The 18,981-nt window shown below is 41.8% G+C and overlaps 1 long non-coding RNA gene across 2 annotated transcripts in view; it reads left to right on the top strand.

Annotated features, from left to right (window-relative positions):
• Positions 1-226: 226 nt before the first annotated feature.
• Positions 227-18,981, top strand: part of LOC119064387 (uncharacterized) — a 56,068-nt gene continuing 37,313 nt past the window's right edge. For both annotated transcript variants that reach the window (XR_008392091.1, XR_005085389.2), the window contains exon 1: positions 227-346. This is a non-coding gene — a long non-coding RNA (uncharacterized LOC119064387). The remainder of the gene's footprint in view (positions 347-18,981) is intronic.

Genomic DNA, 18,981 nt, shown 5'->3' with positions numbered 1-18,981 from the left:
GCACGCCTTGGCTCCAGGACCCCTGCCCTCCATCTTCAAAGCCTGCCATGGCTGGTGTGTCTTTTTCACATCTCACCACTTTGATGAGGACTTTCCTGCCTCCTTCTATTGCCTTTGAGGAACTTTGTGGTCATGTTATGCCCTAGCAGATAATCCAGGATAATCTTTCTATTTTAAAGTCAGTTAATTAGAAACCTTAATTCCGTCTGTAGCCTTAATTCTCCTGTGTCATTGTAACAAAGCAATGGTTTCTGAGCATTTATGGTTTCCGAGGATTACGACGTCTTTGGAAGTGGGACTGGGGATCATTATTTCACCTGCCACACACAGCAAGCACAAGTAAATGGTAACTACATGCTTTTCTATGGTTCTTATTATTTGCAGTGTTAGTAATCGTAGTACTTACTCCATCTAATAGGGGGCTAAACAGGAGTTGCCAGAAAAGAGAGAACTGTCCAAATCCAGAGCATCCAGATCAAATGTCAGCCTGCATGAGGTTTTATGGTCACTTTCTGTGTTCTGACAATCACACTCTAACCGATTTGAGTGGGTCCTTCTAGGTGGAACCCCTACCTGGGCAGCTGCCACTGGACTGGGTTTCATTTCCCAAGGTTCTTGCTTTAATATGTTCTTAATTATAGGAAACCTTATTTCATTAGTATTGATTTTTAAAAAAAAAAATCTTGTCAAAATGCACTAATTCCTGAAACCCAGGAATTGCCTCTCAGGAGGCAAGGCTTCTAGGAAGAGGACAGCAGGAGTTCCTGGTGATGCCCTCCTCGGAGACAGGGTCTCCAGACTCTGAGGCAGCACCAGTGCCTGTCAGCCCTGCACGGGAGCAAGGTGGGAAGGGGCTCACCATGGAACTGGCTGTGGCCAGTGAGTTGTTGGAAAGCGTGACGTAACCACAGGCTCAAAAGCACTTGTGCCATTGGGCTTGTTCTTATTCCTACCCTCTTCATTCCACAAGAGTGTCTGGCCTTGCCTGATGGGCGACTAGAAACACTTGGGACAGAGGCCAATTAGCCTGGTCATTGCAGCCAAGGACATTCTATGTCAGCTGAATGCCAGCTGACCCCCACCCATTGATATGCTTCTTTCTACATGTGAGAGTGTGCAACAGGGACCAGGAGAACTACCCCGCCAAGCCCAGCCAAAATCAGCAGATTTGCCTGATCAGCCATCCCAGAGACTTGAGCACAGGCTGCTTATTGTTGTGTTCCACTGAAGTGTTGTAATTGGGAGTCAGGACTGTTGCGGGATCAGTCAATGAGACAGCTTTAAAGACTTCATCCTCATATTCTTTCTTCTTAGCAACCACACTTTCATTTTTCTATGACATGGTGTATGTCTGCCCACTTGATGTTCTCACGTATTCTACAATTTCTTTGGAAGAATGCAATAACTGAGTTGTTTGCTTCTGGTGGATTCCTGCTTCTGAAAGACTTGGATCAAAACTGCAAGAATCTGATGGGTTCTGTGAACTGGAGGGGGAGGGTCATTGATTTATCTGCCATTTATTGGGTGCTCGAGTGTGGGCTCTGTATCAGATCATGTCTGATCATGGCGCTGGGGAAGGGAAGGTAGCAAAGGTAAAGAAGCCTGTTCATGCAGACTCTGTGCCCTACTGGAGGATGCTCCAAATGGGTAAATAGAAAAAAACAGTCCAATGTGGGAAGTACTGATGCAGAGGGATGAGCACAGTTCAGTTTATTTTCAAATCTAGGGAGACACACGTTTTGATGAAAATACCTAAATTAAAGAAATACTTATGAACTATTAGATTGTTCATTCATTTGTTAAATACATGTTGAGCACCTAGTACAGACAAAATAGTAAACTACAGGTTTGGAAGCTATAAAAGTAAGTTCTGAAAGGGTTTATAACCCAGAATAGGACAGCAGCAGAGAGAATGATTAAAAATCAAAAAGAATCTCCTCGTTAGGAAAATCATGAAGTGCGTTAAGGATGCCATGGAGTTTAAGCCAGACTTTGAAATCAGGCATAAACCTCTGACTTAATATCTACCCAATAAAATAGATCTATGCAGTCAAGACCTCTGGCTGTAAGATTTGGGGGAGAGAAAGCTGAAAGATGCTGTAGGAGAAGAGAACCTAGAAATAGTAAGGGCTAGAGGCCGGCTCTCTTCAGGCAGTGTAACGCCCTGGTTGTGTGACTCTCACCAATTTACTTAGCGTGGTTTTCTCCTCTCAAAATGAGGAAACTGATTCTAGATGATCCATCCAGACCCTTCTAGCCTAACGACCCTGAGTAACCTAATTAAATTACTCATTATGCGCTTAAATGCTTAAACACATAAAATGCCTGATATTTTCCATTAAGGATAAACCAGCATGGGCTCAGTCATTGGGTGTCATATTTAAACTGATACCATTTGAATATTTCACACATTTCAGTTATTCATACACATACACTTCAATCTTAATACTGCAAACACGGTAAGAGGAGAATTCTGTTCTTGGGCTGAATCATCAGTCCGAGTAAAGGGGGGGGGCTTGTGCAGAAGTTGTAATGTAGCACAGAGCACAGGGCATCTCACAGACCCAGGAGCCCATGTGGGCGCTGTCACCGGCAACACCACTGAACTCCCATGTGCCCCCATGTACTAATCTCCAAAGTGGGAATAATAATCCTGCTTCAAAAAGTGAGGTGCACACAAGGTAATATATTTGATGTTGCTCATTAATAGTTCGTGGTGGGTACCATATGAGCGAATAAGTGAGTTCTCTGCATGAGGGTAGTGCTTCCTCTGCACAGGAGATGTGTGCCTGAAAGATTGTATGCGATTTGAATTTTTTATGCCTCTTTCGTACTTGAAGTGTGCTGCTTTAAAAGTTCCTGCTGTGATTCTTTTTGCCAGACAATTGCTATTTAGATTACATGAAATTTGAATTTATAAAGCATAACAATTATTTCCTTAAAGAATAGATTATAAAACTGCTTTGAATGTTGAATAAACTGCTGGCTTATTTAAACCCACTACTTGCTTTACCCCTCTTTCTAAATGAGATGTTCTTGGAGGCGCCAGTGTGCGCAACTAAAAGACTCCTTTTCGCAATGCTTTTTGTGTGTGTGTAGAGGGGTTGCCCTGTGCTATAAGTGGAAGGCAAGGTAAGGCATCAGAGAGAGTCCCCCTTGACCCCCTCACTTTCGCCTGTTCCCCATTTGGAACGCAGGTGGGATGTCTAGAGACCCAGAGATATTTTGCAGCTTTGGGAGTAGACGTCACACACTGAAGGTGGTGGAGGAGCTAAACAGAAATTTGCCGCCATACCAGCCTGGGACTGACTGTCTTTTGACTTTTCTTTCTGTGAGAAAGCAATAACCATCTATTTTTTAAAGCCTTTGTTATTTCTGTTGCCTGATAGGAGCAGCGTATTGCAGTTGCTAATAGATGCACTTAGCAATATTGGTGACTTTGTCAGATTCAGTGGGCTTGGGGTATGTGTTTCTGAATCAGAAATCAGAGTACCAGTTGTGCCCGATAACGCCCTCCTCCCCAAATGGATCATCTGTGCAGGACCCCATCAGACTAACCAGCTGATAACCAACAGTGTTGCTGATTGTCGGTAAAGTTTATCAAAATTCACTCAGGTGCTGGGGACACATGTAAGAAAGGTCCCTAGTTTTGTCTTAAAGGACCAGGAAAATCTTCATTATGAAGGACAACAGCAGTTATCTACTTTGTTTGGGATAAAGCGGAATTGGGAGGGCAGAGGGAAGGGCATTCCAGAAAATGAACGAGGTTTGCAAGGAAATAGAGTTAGACGTGAACTTGGTCTATTTGAGGGAACTGCACGTAGTCAGCAAGTAATAGGAACTCAGTATTCAGAGGTAACAAATAGAGAGGGGAGGGAGGCTGCCACTGAGGCAGGAAACCAAGCAAGGGAACCATCAAGCAGAATTTAAAATCACGTTTAGACATTTTGTTCTATCCTACACAGAATGAGCTTCTATTTTGAAAGACCATTGTGATGGCGAGGATGGGGAAGGATGGGGCAGGCATGATTTAGTTGTTTCGGTGGACCACGTACGAGATGAGAGGACTAAGTTACAGGGTGTTACTGGACATACGGAGAGCAGACACACTCAGGTAATACTATGGGTTAGAACCAATAGGACTTAATGAATTATTGGGTTAGCGCTGAGGAAGACGCCTTGGTTTCTGGCTCGGGATCTGTGTTAGTGCTAATTTGAGACTCTCGTGAATGGCATATTTGCTGCTTCTTGTAAGAACCTTACATGTCTGCTTCCTATTTAGAAATAAGCTTGGTTAGAATTGGCTTAGTGAAAATTAAATTTTATTGATAAGAAGAGTAAGCCATCTGGCTATTCTCTGCCTGGTTGATATCTATTTCCCTGGGTATAATAAAGATGTAACCTCTGCTACAGGAAGCTATTACCTGATATTATTTATTTCCTGATAAAGAGGAGCAAATCATTCCTGGACATCTGCAGAAAATGAGTTTCTAATAAAGCTAAGGTAGTTAATGTCTAAATGGGAGTTTCTCTTGTGATGATAAATGTCTACTCTGTTGAAATAGTTTCCATAAAACTCAGTAGGTAAGAGAGAGGAGATATTGTATAATTGTCAATGAGGCAACAGAAGGATGTTTGTTTATTGGGTTTATAATCCACGGTGAACCCCAACTCATAAAATGAAGAGGTTTGGGCATATCAATTTAGCAACAGAAGCTTTGTTTCAGAAAAAATTATATTTCAATGTGTATTTAGTATAACATTCAGTGGATAATAGCAAAGAATGTGGAGGATGCCAGTGGGAAAAATAACAAGCAGCGGCCATGTGTGGGAGTACAATGTTAATGACTCTTAGAACAAATAATGGCACGTTACTGACCACTCCGTGTACACAGAGGGCTTTTGCCCCTAATTGCTCTGTGTAATTTTTGTTTGCAAAATCCTTCACTGCTGGATTTCTGTCTGTGCTGATGGGCTGTTGGAGTGTGGCAGCAATGGGTGAAGTACCCCTTTACCTGGTCCTTTTTCTCCCTTAAACACCTTGATGAAAATCACCAACTGCTTCTCTAGCATTGAATGTAACAGGAACTCACAAGACTAGTCTGCTATAGGTGAGTCTGTCACACTCAGTTGCTGGCCTGTCTCAGGTGCTTTCTCTAGACGCAGGTTGGGTGTTGGTGATCTTCTAGAAGTTTTTGTAGTCACTGGGCTCTTCCACCCTGTGGCTCTTCCTATCCTTGGACTGTTGTCCTGAGCCGCAGGGTCAAAGCCAGGCCATAAAGCGTCTGATCCTCTTTCCAGTGTCAGGGAATGGGAATGGAGGGCAACCAGCTTCCCTTGAAGAAACTTCCCAGAGGTTCCTCATCCCACTGGCCAGAACGTCATCACATAACCACACCCACTTTCCAGAGAATCTGCAAAATAAAATCTCTATTTGAATGGCTGAATGTCCAGCTAAAACTCAATGAGTTTTCTAGTCCTAAAAAATGGATGAGGAAAACAGTGATAGTGGAGGGCCTGTGATAGCCTCTGCCACACAGTCCCTTCCATCTGTTTTAGCAACTGATCTCACTCTCTGGAGTGAGTTTCATTCTATGGGGTGTTTGGGGAGGGGTCATTGTATCTTATAGATGATGGCTAGGTGGTGACTGTTTGTTGTTGAGAGAGAAGCCATTGGAAACTACATATATCAAATGTTATGTTTTAACTGATACGAATTGAATATTTCATACATTTCAGTTAATCATACAGGAATGCACATTAATCGCAAAATGCTGGCAATTATATTGTCTATTATGTTTAGCAAGGGAAACCTGAATACATGTTGAGGATTTTCCCGTATTGTTCCACAATCTTGTTCCTGGGACATGGCAGTTAAGATCTGCTACAGAGAAATAAATAACAACACTTGAAATTGAATACAGTGCTTTGTTTATTTAACATTTAAACAAAATATACTGAATGCATTTGTATTTCAAAATAGACAGTTTTTTTCATTAAGTCAGATGTACCTCAAAATGCGGGTGTTCGTTTTCTTCTGCAGTGTTACGTGGTGTTTGTCTGCAGGGCCCCCGTGACACCACTGGACGGCTTGGCACTGGCGAATCGCAGAGGCCTAGGTTTTGGAAGTTTAGGAGACGCCAGACTTCCTATCTGAGAGCCTCAAACAGCCACTTGGGGCCATGCAGGATTCTCTTCACACTGCTACCACAGCACTAGAAATATTATTTATTTTTTAGTAAATAATAAAATACCTATCCTTCTCAACAACAGGCTCTGAACTTGTCTGGGGGGGGCTATGTCTCGCACTTTGTGTCTCATGTACATACGTGGCACAAAGCAGGGGCTGCTGGAAATATTAAGTGAATGGATGAGGGAGAAGGCAAGCGGGGCAATAGCCCTCAATAGTAGTTGGAAAATCTCTTTCAACCTGTGGGGGTGAGAGGAAGAGAACGTGGGCGTGGATATAGAAAGTCCAGGGACCTCTGGTCTGATAGCTCAGGTTTTCCTGATGAAGTTTGAGGAGCTACCTTTTGTTGGGAATGAAGCGGGGCAGGAAGGTCAAGAGTTTTGGGAGAGTAGAACAGTTTGAAAGGGATACTTGAAACATAGGAGAGACAGTTGATGGGGGAAACAAAGGGGGTTGCCCAGCAGCGTGTAGGATCTCGTTCATTTCCAGGGCCATATTCCGTTTATTACCCTCTTCCCCCATATTGTCTCCTTCCTTTCACATGTATTTGTTTATTTATTTATTTATTATAGAAGATTTTATTTAGTTAGTTTTAGAGAGAGGGGAAGGGAAGGAGAAAGAGAGAAACATCGATCCATTGCTTCTTGTGTGCGCCCCAGCCGGGGACTGAACCTGCAAGCCAGGCATGTGCCCTGACCGGTGATTGAACTGCAACCTTTTGCTTTGCGGGAAAATGCCCAATCAACTGAGCCACACTAGTCAGGGCCTTTCCTTCACTTTTAAGGATACTCACATGCTTGCATCTTAAACATTCAAAACCCTTCCACGGTTTCAAATCTCTCTCCAACAATTGTCTTCTCCCTCCTCTCCTTCAAGGAGAAACTCCTAAGAGATGCAGTCTTCCCTTCCCCACTTTTCTCCTTCCATCCTTTCTATTTCCTTATTGAAATTATTCTCAGCAAGTCTTAGTGAAGTGCTTGCTGCTAAATGCCACTCAAGCCTGAGGTCCTTATCTCACTTAATCTCAGAGCAGCTTTTAACTGCTTTGTTTTTTCTTGAAACAGTCCTCATTTTTGTCTTCTAAAACATTCTGTGCCTCCCATTTCTCACGATGCCCTTTCCAATATTCTTTGCAGGTACTTTTTCTCTTGCAGGTCCTTCGGTGTTGGCATTCGTCTCCGAGGGGTTTTGCCCCGGGCCTTCCTTCGTCTCACCCTACGTTACCTTGCTGCAAAATCTGCCTTGCTTCCACATCTTCATTTACATCTTGCTTAACCCACATCTTCAGCTCACATAATTCTCCTTAGCTCCTGTAGAGGCTTCCTGGACCTCTACATCTGCATGTCCTGTAGGAGGACGTGATGCAAAGTTTCATGATGAGAAATCTAAACTCCTCATGTCCACGACTCAGTTCCTCACCATTCCCTGGATACCTGCTCCTTCCCAGTGTTCCCTGGTTTATACTCAATGGCATCCCCACGCACTGGGGAGACCAGCCAGGACATCCTCCTTACCTGCAAGCTCCCCATAGCCATTATGTTATCTCTCAAAAGTCCCTCTCAAAATACTGTGACACGACACTGCCACCAAGATCTATGACTAGTTTACTTCAGTAGATTCCAAACGGGTCTCTCTATTCCGAGTCCACCACCTCTCCAACCCAAACCTCCATATGGTAGCCAGAGTGTCCTTTTTGAATGTAAATTTTATCTTTTCCCCTTCCATTTAAAATTTTAAAAAGATGTACCCTTCTATTCTCCATTAAGTCCATACTTTTATTAGACTTGGAATCGTCCGTGATCTGTCCACTCTTACTTTATCTTTAGCCATCCCCTCTCTGGCTTTCTAGGTCACATGCGCACTATTATTTTATGTCATTGATTTTTTAGTTTCTTTAACTTACCATGTTGCTTTTTATGTCTTGAACTCTTTTTCTTCTTTTCTACTTTGCCTGGCTAAAGTTCATTCATTCATTCATTCATTTACTTAAGAAATATTTTGTTAATGTGTTATAGTGTTGGTGAGGCATTGTACAAGGCATTAAGGATATGATAGTGAATAAAACAGAACAGTCTGGGTTCACTGACATCTGGACTAATGCTTTTCTAGGATCGTTTTTGTGTTATCTGTCAGGGCAAGCATCTGGTTAGAGCTCATTTGTGAATTCTCCAGGGGCCCCCAAGGGAAACTTTTCACTGTGCCCTTCCCTAGGGAGATACACTGAGTGGTTCACTAAATCAAAGGAAAAGATAAATAATGATTGGGAGGAAGAATACCCCAAAAAGCTATAGAATCTCAGGGCCAGGAACCTTTTGGTTGGTGTCTCCTGATTATAACATTGTTGTGACTCATCTCCAGATAATTTAGCTTCCTAAAATAAGGAATGATAGAGAGTGACTTCTATGTGTCCTGGTTAAGATTTAAACTCCTGGGGGAGGGAATCTGATTGGCCTAGCTATGGTCAAGTGTCTACACCGGATACTGTGTCTGTCAATCAGAAGAACTGTACCTTCTGCTACAGTATTGCACAGAGGAGATGATGGCAACTTGGATTAGGATAGTGGTGGAGATGGAGAAACATAGATGGATTCAAGCTATGTTGATAGGCAGAGACTGACGAGATTTGCAGACTTGAGTTGTTGACATGTTTGAGAGAAAAAGAGTCACGAATAATGAGTAGATTTTGGGTTTAAGCAACTAACGAAAAGTGGTGCCATTTTCTGGGAGACTGGGGGAGGAAGGAAATTTGGATTGGTGGGGTTTGGTGATAGAGAGGAGATCATTCATGTAATTTGGTGAAGATAAGTTTGAGATACTTAATTAGGCATTGGATACTAAACTGGAACTCAATGGAGCAGTCGGATCTACAGGAATAAATGTAAGTGTATATGCCATTTAAAGTCATTAGACTAGATGAGATAAGCTATGGACAGGTGGGAGGGAGAGATAAGTAAAGGCCCTGGGACTGATCCCTGGGGTACCACCGTGCTTAGAGGTTGTATTAGAAGAGGAGGAGCAAGTATGGAGGCTGAGAAGGGAAACCAGCAAGATAAATGGAAAAATGGAATTTTCCACCATTGTCACAGAAGCCAAGTCTTATTATTAGTAACAGATCTTCTCCTGTATTGATGTCTGTTCAGTCTTAAAATGCATAATCTTCTTTAGTCATTCCCTAGTTGGATTCATTCCTGCCCTCCCTACATATCCTCATATACCTGATTTAATCCATCACCATTACAAATTTTATGGACAGATCATTCAAACCAGATGGTCTGCACAGCATCACTAACAACCTAGACCACATGCTGTCTCTCTTTACCATGGTGCTTATTTTCCATTACAGTTTCCTGTCCAGTTGACACTGCTCTTCTGCGTTTATGGGAGAATTCCCTACATCTTGTGTGTGCTTTGGTCATTGCTTCCCACTGTTGACTGCTCCAGGTCTGTGCTTTGGTTGGGGCTTTTTAACTCACCAGTTGAGAATTAGGACTATGTGGACGCTAAGTGGTCCCATGACACCAACCCTTTATGTTTAAGATGAAGGAGCTGAGGCCTAGATGTGGTCATCCTGTCCAAAGGATGTGATGATGATGTTTTCGCAGGTCCATTAGGCTGACCAATGAGCTAGTTAATTCTTTTGTATATCTTAAATATAAATTCGTAAACAGCAGAGACCAGGGGGCTTTAAACGTCTGGGAGTGAGGCAAAGTAAGGTTTGCATAGAGAAAATCATAACACTCGTTCTGTCCCTTTTATAGTTTTGTCATTAGACTCCATGAATAGCACTGTAAAAGTTCATGATAAACAATAAAACGTCATGCAAAAGCGAGGTTGTACTTCCCTTTCCAGATAAGCCAGGTGAATGTTGGCCAATTTTCTCAAAAGTCACTTGTACTTAAGGGAAGACCTTATTTCTTGTCTAAATACCCTCCAGGATTCAGATTTTTTTCAGCTCTCATAAGCATTTATACAGTTCTAACACCAGACTGGCATGGCATTTGTAAAAAGTCAAGCACCTTTTATGAATTTAAGCAAGAGCCCTTGAACTTTATCCCACATTTTGGAATGGACAAAGGGACCCATACTTGCTTCTCTCTCTAAGGCAGATGTCTCTAAATGACCAGGGGGCAGGAAGCCCCCTGAGGGTAGGAAACCAGGTTGGATGACAAGCTTAGTCCAGCGACAAGTGCTGGAATGTAACAGGGCCGCTGTAAGCCCCCTAGGAGGCACAGAATATTAGGCAACACCCGTCAATGACTGATAGAACACACCATCAAATAAACAGAGACAAAAAAATGCATGCTCTTGAAATGAAGACAAATGCATTTTAGCTTGATTTTATTTTCTCATTTTTCCTTAGGGGGCCAAGTGGCCCAGAAGTCCCTCAAGTGGAATTGCTATTAATCATGATCATTTACCCTCCAGAGGGGAAAAAATGAAGTTCAACGTGTGTAAGCTGTATTTCTAAAGTTCATATACATTTGGAAACTACAGCTCTATTCTTCCAGGCAACTGCAGAAGGAGAAAAAAAGCTCATAATCAGGGACATAATGTCAGATTTGTTGGCACTTTCATTTAGGATATTTATCCAGCCTGGAAAAAAATCACTTTTAGGTTTCCGTTCCAGATTTGTTCCAGAGAAAGCTTTTCACTTTCCCTCCCGTGACACAGAATCTTAATATAAAACACAGAGGGGCTACTGGGTAGAAAAAGAACATAATCAGATGGGCATTTAATTATCTAAAGTTATAATAAATATCATTCTATTATTCTGAGGGGCACGGTAAGAATGATTTCTAAACATACACCTCAGTCCTGCCTTCTGAACCTGACTGACTGCCCCATGTGCTCTGGGTCTGAAGGACCAGTGCCAAACCGGGGGACCTGCTAGTGTTTGTGAACACAAGACCGGAAGTTGAACCTTCAGTGAGGGCAGTGGGGCCCGGCCAGTCATAGCTAAATTCATCCTACCATTCTTCTCACCCTTTCACCTTGGTATGTTTTTTGCCAATGCATGTATCCAATGACAAGGACAAAAAGTGCTCGGTGGTAGTTCCTCATTCTAAAATAATGGTCTGGATAAAAGCAGCTTGTGATAATCTACATTCTGAGGAATTCGAGCCCCGCCCACCCACTGCTGCCTCTACTCCTAGCACCAGAGTTAATGCTTTTCCTGTTTCCCTTTTCTATCCTCTCTCTCCTTCTGCATTGAATTAATTCTCCACATTCACAAAAAATGCATTTGAGATGCTTATAGTAATATGTGAAATATAAAATATAAGAAGAAATAGATGAGGAAATTGAGGTAAAAGGGAAATTGAATTGCAAAAATGAGAGACAGCCAGGGATGAGGTTAACATTTGGAACCACAGATGATAGAGTTCTTGGGAAAGCCAGAGGCTGGCTGCAAAGCCTGTCCTGAGCTTCTCGGGGAAAGGAGGACATGGGATGAGATGCAATAGTCACAGTGACTAGTAGTCAAAAGTAGACCAGTCGCTCCTGAGAACTTTGTACACTAACTCTCTACATTTTATTTAGCTGGTATCAAACCTTCAACTATTTTGCCTTCTCAATTCTGTAATAAGCTAGAACAGAAAGATGGCAAGACATCCATCACAGGCTGATTTGAGCCTAAGTTCTTGATGTAGCAGCAGTTCTTACATTAGGTCACACATCAGAGTCATCCAGAGAACTTCAAAGAATACACGTTGCTGGGGTGCATCATGAACACTGTGGCTTTATAGGTATGGGGTGAAAATGGGAGATACATATATATTTTTTCTCCAGGTCTTTCTGGCCTAGCATGTCCAAATGTCAGATGTGAGAGGGGGAGTGCTGTCTATCAGGGCCTATGAAAACAGACTTTGGGGCAGAGATTTGCATGCAGAAAATTTATTGAGGTGTGATCTTGGAATCAGTACCAAAGTGGAAGAGAAAAGATATGGCAGAAGGAAAAGTTGGGCTATGAAACGTCTATAAAAAAAAGGCCTCAGATAATTGCAAGGGGAGCTTTGGATCGACAGTAGCTCTTCACATTTGTTCAAAGCAGGGTAAGGGAGACAGGGCTTTATATTTCTTCCCTGACCAGTCGCTGAATGTGGACACTCCCAAGGTGAGGGAAGGCATGAGGGGGTTCCAGCTCAGTGAGATGGCTCTCTTAGCACAGGATAATCTCTAGGGAGAGACTCAGTTACCAGCTGTCAGTTGCCAACCCTCAGAGTGGCTGGTGGGAGAAGTGCTTCAGTGCCTAATAGGATGACCTAGGGGGCACAACGCAGCACCTGCTTCAGTCCACCTCTTGAGACATCCGGATCTCCTGGCTTCATGTATGGCCTAGGAATGGCCCATTTGAGATTCTAGTGGCTCTTTTTTCCCATGAGGCACTTGTAAGTGGAAGTTAAATGGAATAAACTATAACCCCTACTTCTATCTGTCATTTTGGGGTGACTTATTCTTTAAAGCATCTCTATAGCTTTCTAAAGGTCAGATCTCTTTGGTCTGTCCCTCTGTCCTTGCTGCTCATGCAATAATTGCCCCTATTTGGCTTCAGGTAACTAAGCACATCTCCCTCCATTGTCTTTATCATTTTGAGATCCAGTGATTCCCTTTGCTGCCAGGGAGCTCAGTACTATAATGACCTCTCCTACTGTCAGGTGTGATCTACAGAAGTTGGCCAGCACTGAGCACCCCAGCAAGGCTGCTGTCTTTTGTACCAGTTCATTTCTTATTGTTTTGTTAAGTAGTAAATATGCTATAGCTCCTTTGCCCCATGACTCCTTTTCTCCCTTAGGCTGCCCAGCACTTCCCAGGCCAAATTTTGTTGTGACATGAATCTCGTTATTTGAGTGATGAGAAGGGGAGGTCAGGGCAGATCCTGAGTGGGACTCATGTTATTTTACAAAGGCAGGGTCCCTCTGTCTCATTTTCTATTAAAGAGGGGCACTAGCCTTTCATAGGAAGGCATTAGTCTTTCTACAGAATGTTCAGGGATATCTGCAGACTCAAACATTATTGCACAAATCAACCCAGATAACCCCATCTTATGTCTCAAGGTCCCATTCCTTCCTAATCAGGGCCTTGACCTTGGCATAGAAGACCTGACAGGGATTTGAATTATTGGGAGTTGTGCTTCTGTTGTTCTTAGGAGCCTCACGCTGGGCCTTCAATGTGAGCTGCCCTCCAGTGAGGAGATGAGGGCTGCTTGATGTGCTGCACAGCAGGCAAACGCTTTTACCCTTAGTCTCTGATTGGAGATGAATTACTCTCATTTCTATTTTGCCCATGTTTCTCAGATACCTCACACACCAGATCTGCTGGACATTCCATGGCACTGGTATACCATCCCAGTTCCCGTCAGGGAAAGCATGGCCACGTGTCAGGGCCTACCCATGCTCCACCATCAGGGATAAGGGTTATTGTTATCAACTGGCTTGTGGATGATCCAGCTCCAAAACCTTATGTTTAAATCATTGTTTTGGACCATTCCTAACATACCAGCAATCACAGATCAGGTTCTCCGGGAAGCAGTAATCTCCAGATAGACTCTTGTGGGAAGGACAAGGAACCAGGAGTCGTCAGAGGAAGAAACTGGGCTGTGATACATTCATGGCCAAGACCCCGCCAGCCCCATGGTTTGCTCTGGAGCTGGAGTGGGTCTGCACTGTCATCCCAAATTGGGGCAAAGGACTGGTCTTTACATTTCTGACCAGTCACTGGATGTAGGCTGCTCACAGGAAGATGTGATCCCAGGTTAGGTGGTCCTCTTTAACAAAGATCAGTCTCTGTATGACTCAGTGTCCACTAGAGAAAGGAAAGCAAGTTAGGGCTTTGAACTTTGAGTCACTTACATAAAATATATAACATCTGAGTTGCCTGCTGCTATACAGACAAACATAATATCATAGAACCATCTGAGACTGAGACTTAGAACACAATGTAAAGTGGGGGAGATGAAAGAAAAATCGTTGGATGGCACTCCAATTGTATAAACCTAAAACTCCTTCCTGAAGGTGGTCACCTCTCTAAAATTCCTCTTTCTCTCAGTCTAAGAGAGTCCGAGACTATTAATGTCAGTCCCGCAGGTCTCCGTCCTGTAAACACTGTAATCTGCATTTTTAGAGAGTGTAAGAGTCAACAGAGGTGCTGCCTCTCCTCCAGGTAGGAGGATGGCAAAGCTATTCCCAGGCTGAATCAATTGAACATTCTTGCGCTGGTTTAATGAGAGCTGACTGGGGATGCAGCAGGGAAAGAGAATGGGAGAATAGTAGCACCACAGTAAATATACTCATAAGTTATATCAGTTTCCAGAATGTTTACATGTGGACAATTGTGTGTCTCAGGAAGGGGATAATGCAGTGTGAAGCAGTGGTGAGTGTTATAATACAAGACACAGGTTGTGGAAAACTCCAGGGAAGGCAGGAACATTCTAGAAAGAACAGGAAAAGGCCTCAGGGGAGAGGTAAAATTTGAGTAAAGGCTTGAAGAAAAAAAATGTGACACAGTACCCATGAGTGTGAGTTTATGATTATTGACCTTCAAAACCTGTAGATTTTTCTGTTCAGCCTGGTCTCCTCTAGTAGATAAAATCACATTTTACTGTTTCGTTCTTTATTTTATCTGAGTCTCTTACTATATTAAATTTGTGGAGATCTAATTATCTGTCCACTTACATTATATTGTTATTTAACTACTTCAGTGCTATTTGCGTATACATCATGTTATGGTGTCAAGAGACCCTACAGCAAAGGAAGCCTATGAAAATATCAGTAGAGCAAATGGTGTTTACTTGTTCTTTGCTGCTTGTTAACATTGGCCAGTGGAGTGCTGTAATCTCCTAGTAACAACACGGACAAAATAATAAATTTGTAGCTAGTATGACATAGTTACTTCAAATTTGCTGCAAAGCAGTGGATATAAAGCAATTCCCAGTTACTATCACATTTCACATCTGTGAGTGGTAAAACTGGATAAGAAAGAAATAAAATTATCTGATGAAATCACAACATTTTGGCAAGCCCTAAAACATTTTTGGATTCAAGTGCCTCTTTCTTCTGCTTATAAAATTAATATGGGCTCACTGTAAAGCAGTTAGAGAACAGACAAGTGGAAATTGGGATGAATTCTTCACCCATATTTCCTGGTAAGGTAGCACCAGTAATATGTCAATTGAGCATAAGAATAATGCCACCATAAAGTGATTTTGGACATTATAATGGAAAACCAAGTCTCAGATTAACACACACACACACACACACACACACACACACACACTGCATTCTCTAATTCAAATCTTCTGGGAAATAACAAGACTCTCTTTTTCCTTCTCTCGCTTCCCTCTTTCCTATTTGGTCTTTTTCAATAAAAGTAACCCCTTGCGAATAGCATGAAAATGCACTTGAACAAGGCTGACAGAACAAGGAGCCAGAAAGGCCGCTTATAGCAGCACGTGTGAGGCAGCTTTGAACATAATAGGAAATTCAAGATGATTTCAAAGCCGGTATCATGGCACTATCCTGAGAACCAGTGTTCTTCCCTAAAAGAAATGCCAGACACTGGCCGTAACACTTCAGAGTTGTTTTAGAGCAGTGCTCTCAGTTGTCACTGTTACAGTGATGAATAATGTGTAACGAGATTTGTTGATTTAGGAAAACCACATCACATATAAAAACATCCATTTGTAACCATTCGACCAGTCTCTTTTTAAAGGGATTTGATTGCATCCACTAAATCTCTCTAAAATGAAATCTCCCTTGTGTTAGTTGTGGGTCTGGTCTGTAAATCTTATCGGAAAGAGTTGAGATACAAATGATCAGAGAGTAGAAGTGGGACTTTGGGTGACACACCTCTGTCATGAATCCTGATGGTAGGACAGAGAACAAGAGCCATGTCCTGAAAGTGAGCTATGTTATGGAAGCAGATGGCCGACTGGATATGTCATTCACCATAAGCTGGTCTAAACTAATTACCTAATGCAAGAAACAGATGTCTGGGAGCCTCGTAAATGATATATGGGTAACTTTACAGTGTAGCCAAAATTATGGCAGCTATTAAAATGCCATGGATATCCAAAAACAGAAAGAAAGGTATGTTAAATAATATTTTATCATTTTTCCCTCAGAAATTCAAAGCGTCTTATCAGCAGTAATGTGATGGACGCATGCATGTTTGTAACCACAAAACAGGGCTATTTGTGAGACTGCTTACTCTGTGTAGGTTCTTGGGTGCTTTTACTTAAATTATTGCTTCCGTGGACTAAATCGTATCCCTGTGGCCTGCAAACATAAATGCACCTCTGCAGGTTCTACATGTCCAGGCAGGGTCTGTTCTTACGAACACAGTAATGTTTGCTGTATCCTCAAGAGGAAGCCAGTGGGAAAAAAGACCTGGTCTAAGAGAGATGAGCTCAAGCTTCCTGCTCCCAATTTAGCTGTGCCTCTGACAGATGAACGCAGTGTCCATGAATTGCTGTGGATATAGTGTCTGCATTCATCCTGACCAATTAGGGAGCTCTGATTTGATTAAATAGGAGACATTTGAACAAATCATGTTCTGCCTTCTTTTATTTTACCTTATTATTAAGAAATGTATCTAACATGCAGAAAAGTATAGAGAACAGTGTAATAGAGCTATCAACTACCAAGATTTACTAAAAGCTTTAATACTTATTAAAACAAAACTCTCTACCTGGTAGAGTTCAGAACTTTTCCATGACCATTTTTCTCCCTCCTCAAGGGAAACCCTTATCTTAAAGTTGATGGGTATTCTTCCTTTCTATGATTTCATATTCAATTAGATGTATATGTATGCATAAACAATATATATAATATGAGGTCTGTCTGGAAAAAGTCCAGCCATTGTTAATATAACAGAACGATTTGCACGACATTGTCATAACCTGGCAGCCAAGGACAGTGGACTGGAATGCACATGTGTGAACAATGTCAACTTCACTGTACTAGTCAGTGGGGGCTCCTGAGTGAGCTCATATACAATGTGGCTGTCACATTCAAAATGACTGAGCAAGTAGAGCAACTAATTTGCATCAAATTTTGCCTCAAGCTTAAACTATTCCAGCGATTCAAAAGGTTGCAGCTATGGGGAACTGGTGATTGGTAGCTTCATCTCAACAGTGCACCTGCTCATGTATCCTGTCTTGTGCAGAGTTTTCTGGTGAAAAGTATTAAATCACCTAGCCCCCCACAGCCCAGGTTTGGTGCCCTGTGACTTCTGGCTTTTCCCAAAACTAAAATCACCTTTGAAAAAGAAGAGATTCAGGAAAACACAATGGGGCAGCTGATGGCGATTGGGAGAATTGTGTGAGGTCCCAAGGTGCCTACATTGAAGGGGACTGAGGAGTCATTGTCCCATGTACATTGTTTCTTGTACCTTGTATCTTCAATAAAGTCTCTATTTTTTATATTACATGGCTGGATACTTCTGGACAGAACTCATAGATACAGATATCTATTCAAAATATGCAGAGTAAGTAGCATCACTATTATGCATAGTCTGCAACTTACTTTTTAATTTAATCTCATGTTTTCTAACTCTTATCCATATTCATGCAAGAGTATCTATACCTTCATTTTAACTGGCTTAGAATTTCATTTTATGATCTATACCATAGTTTATTCATCTATTTCTCTAACTTTGAACATTCTGGTTGTTTCTAATTTTTCTCTAATACCAACAATATCTCAATAGACATTTTGTACCCAGAAGTAGAATTGCCCATTCATATAATTCACCATTTTTTTGTGTTTTTAAAGATATTTACTGTTCTTATTCATTTGAGGTAGTTATTTAAATTTCTTAATATGGTCTGTTGTTATATAATGCAAATATCGTCTTCAAGTCTATGGTTTATTTTTAAACATTGTGCTCTCTTTTGTTCTTAGTCAAATTCCCCAACCCTTTTCTTTATAACTCAACTCTTCTCCTTTACTGTCTTCTTAAGGAAATTCTTTCTTATTAAATTAAGTAAAGACAGTACCTTCTAATTTCCACCAAAAACACTGGAGTTTTGTTTTTCATATGTAAAAAACCTTTAATCCATTTGGAATGCTTGGGCATAGTATGAAATAGGAATCTAATTTAATACATTTTTCTATATGAAAACCAATTTATCCATTGCCAGTTTTGCATATTTCTTTTTCTTTCTCTCATCTATAATGTCATCTCTCTCATATGCCAAGTGCAGGATAAGAAAGACATTACAAATGCTCCCCATTTATCTGATTATCCCATCCTCCCTGGGTACAAGACTCTACCTCCCAGCTCGTCTCCAGCTCAGCAGGGCCACAGGACTGGTGATGGTCAGTGACCTGTGAGCAGAATCCATGTGTGTCAATTCTGGGATAAGACTGAAAAATCCTTGATCAATCTTTCTGCTCTCCTGAAGAATGTGTGCTGGGATGGCAGGGCCACAAGATAGAGCTGCCTGGGTTGTTAAATCACCCTGTGGTCACCTGCGCTAAGAGCAGGCTCTGCATGAGTAAGAAGTGCTGTTCAGTGCTCAGCCGCAAAGATTTCAGGGCTAATTTGTTACTGTAGCTTATCTTGACCACTACACCATGATGCTGACATTGGGCTCTTTATTTTCTCCTTTTGATCTGTTTGTCCACCCAAGCACCAGAACAACACTGTCTCAATTATTTTGGCTTTATGGCAAGTCTTGGTTTATAATAGGGCAAATCTCCATCTCTTCTCACTCTCTTATCTTCTTTGACTTTTTCTTTTTCCAAATGAGTTTTGAAATTATTATTAAGGGTCATAAAATTGCTGCTGGGACT

The sequence above is a fragment of the Artibeus jamaicensis genome, unplaced genomic scaffold, assembly GCF_021234435.1.
Source record: "Artibeus jamaicensis isolate MK-2021 breed Jamaican fruit bat unplaced genomic scaffold, CSHL_Jam_final contig_1015, whole genome shotgun sequence".
Lineage (NCBI taxonomy): Eukaryota > Metazoa > Chordata > Mammalia > Chiroptera > Phyllostomidae > Artibeus > Artibeus jamaicensis.
This window is presented reverse-complemented; position numbering and strand designations above follow the sequence as displayed.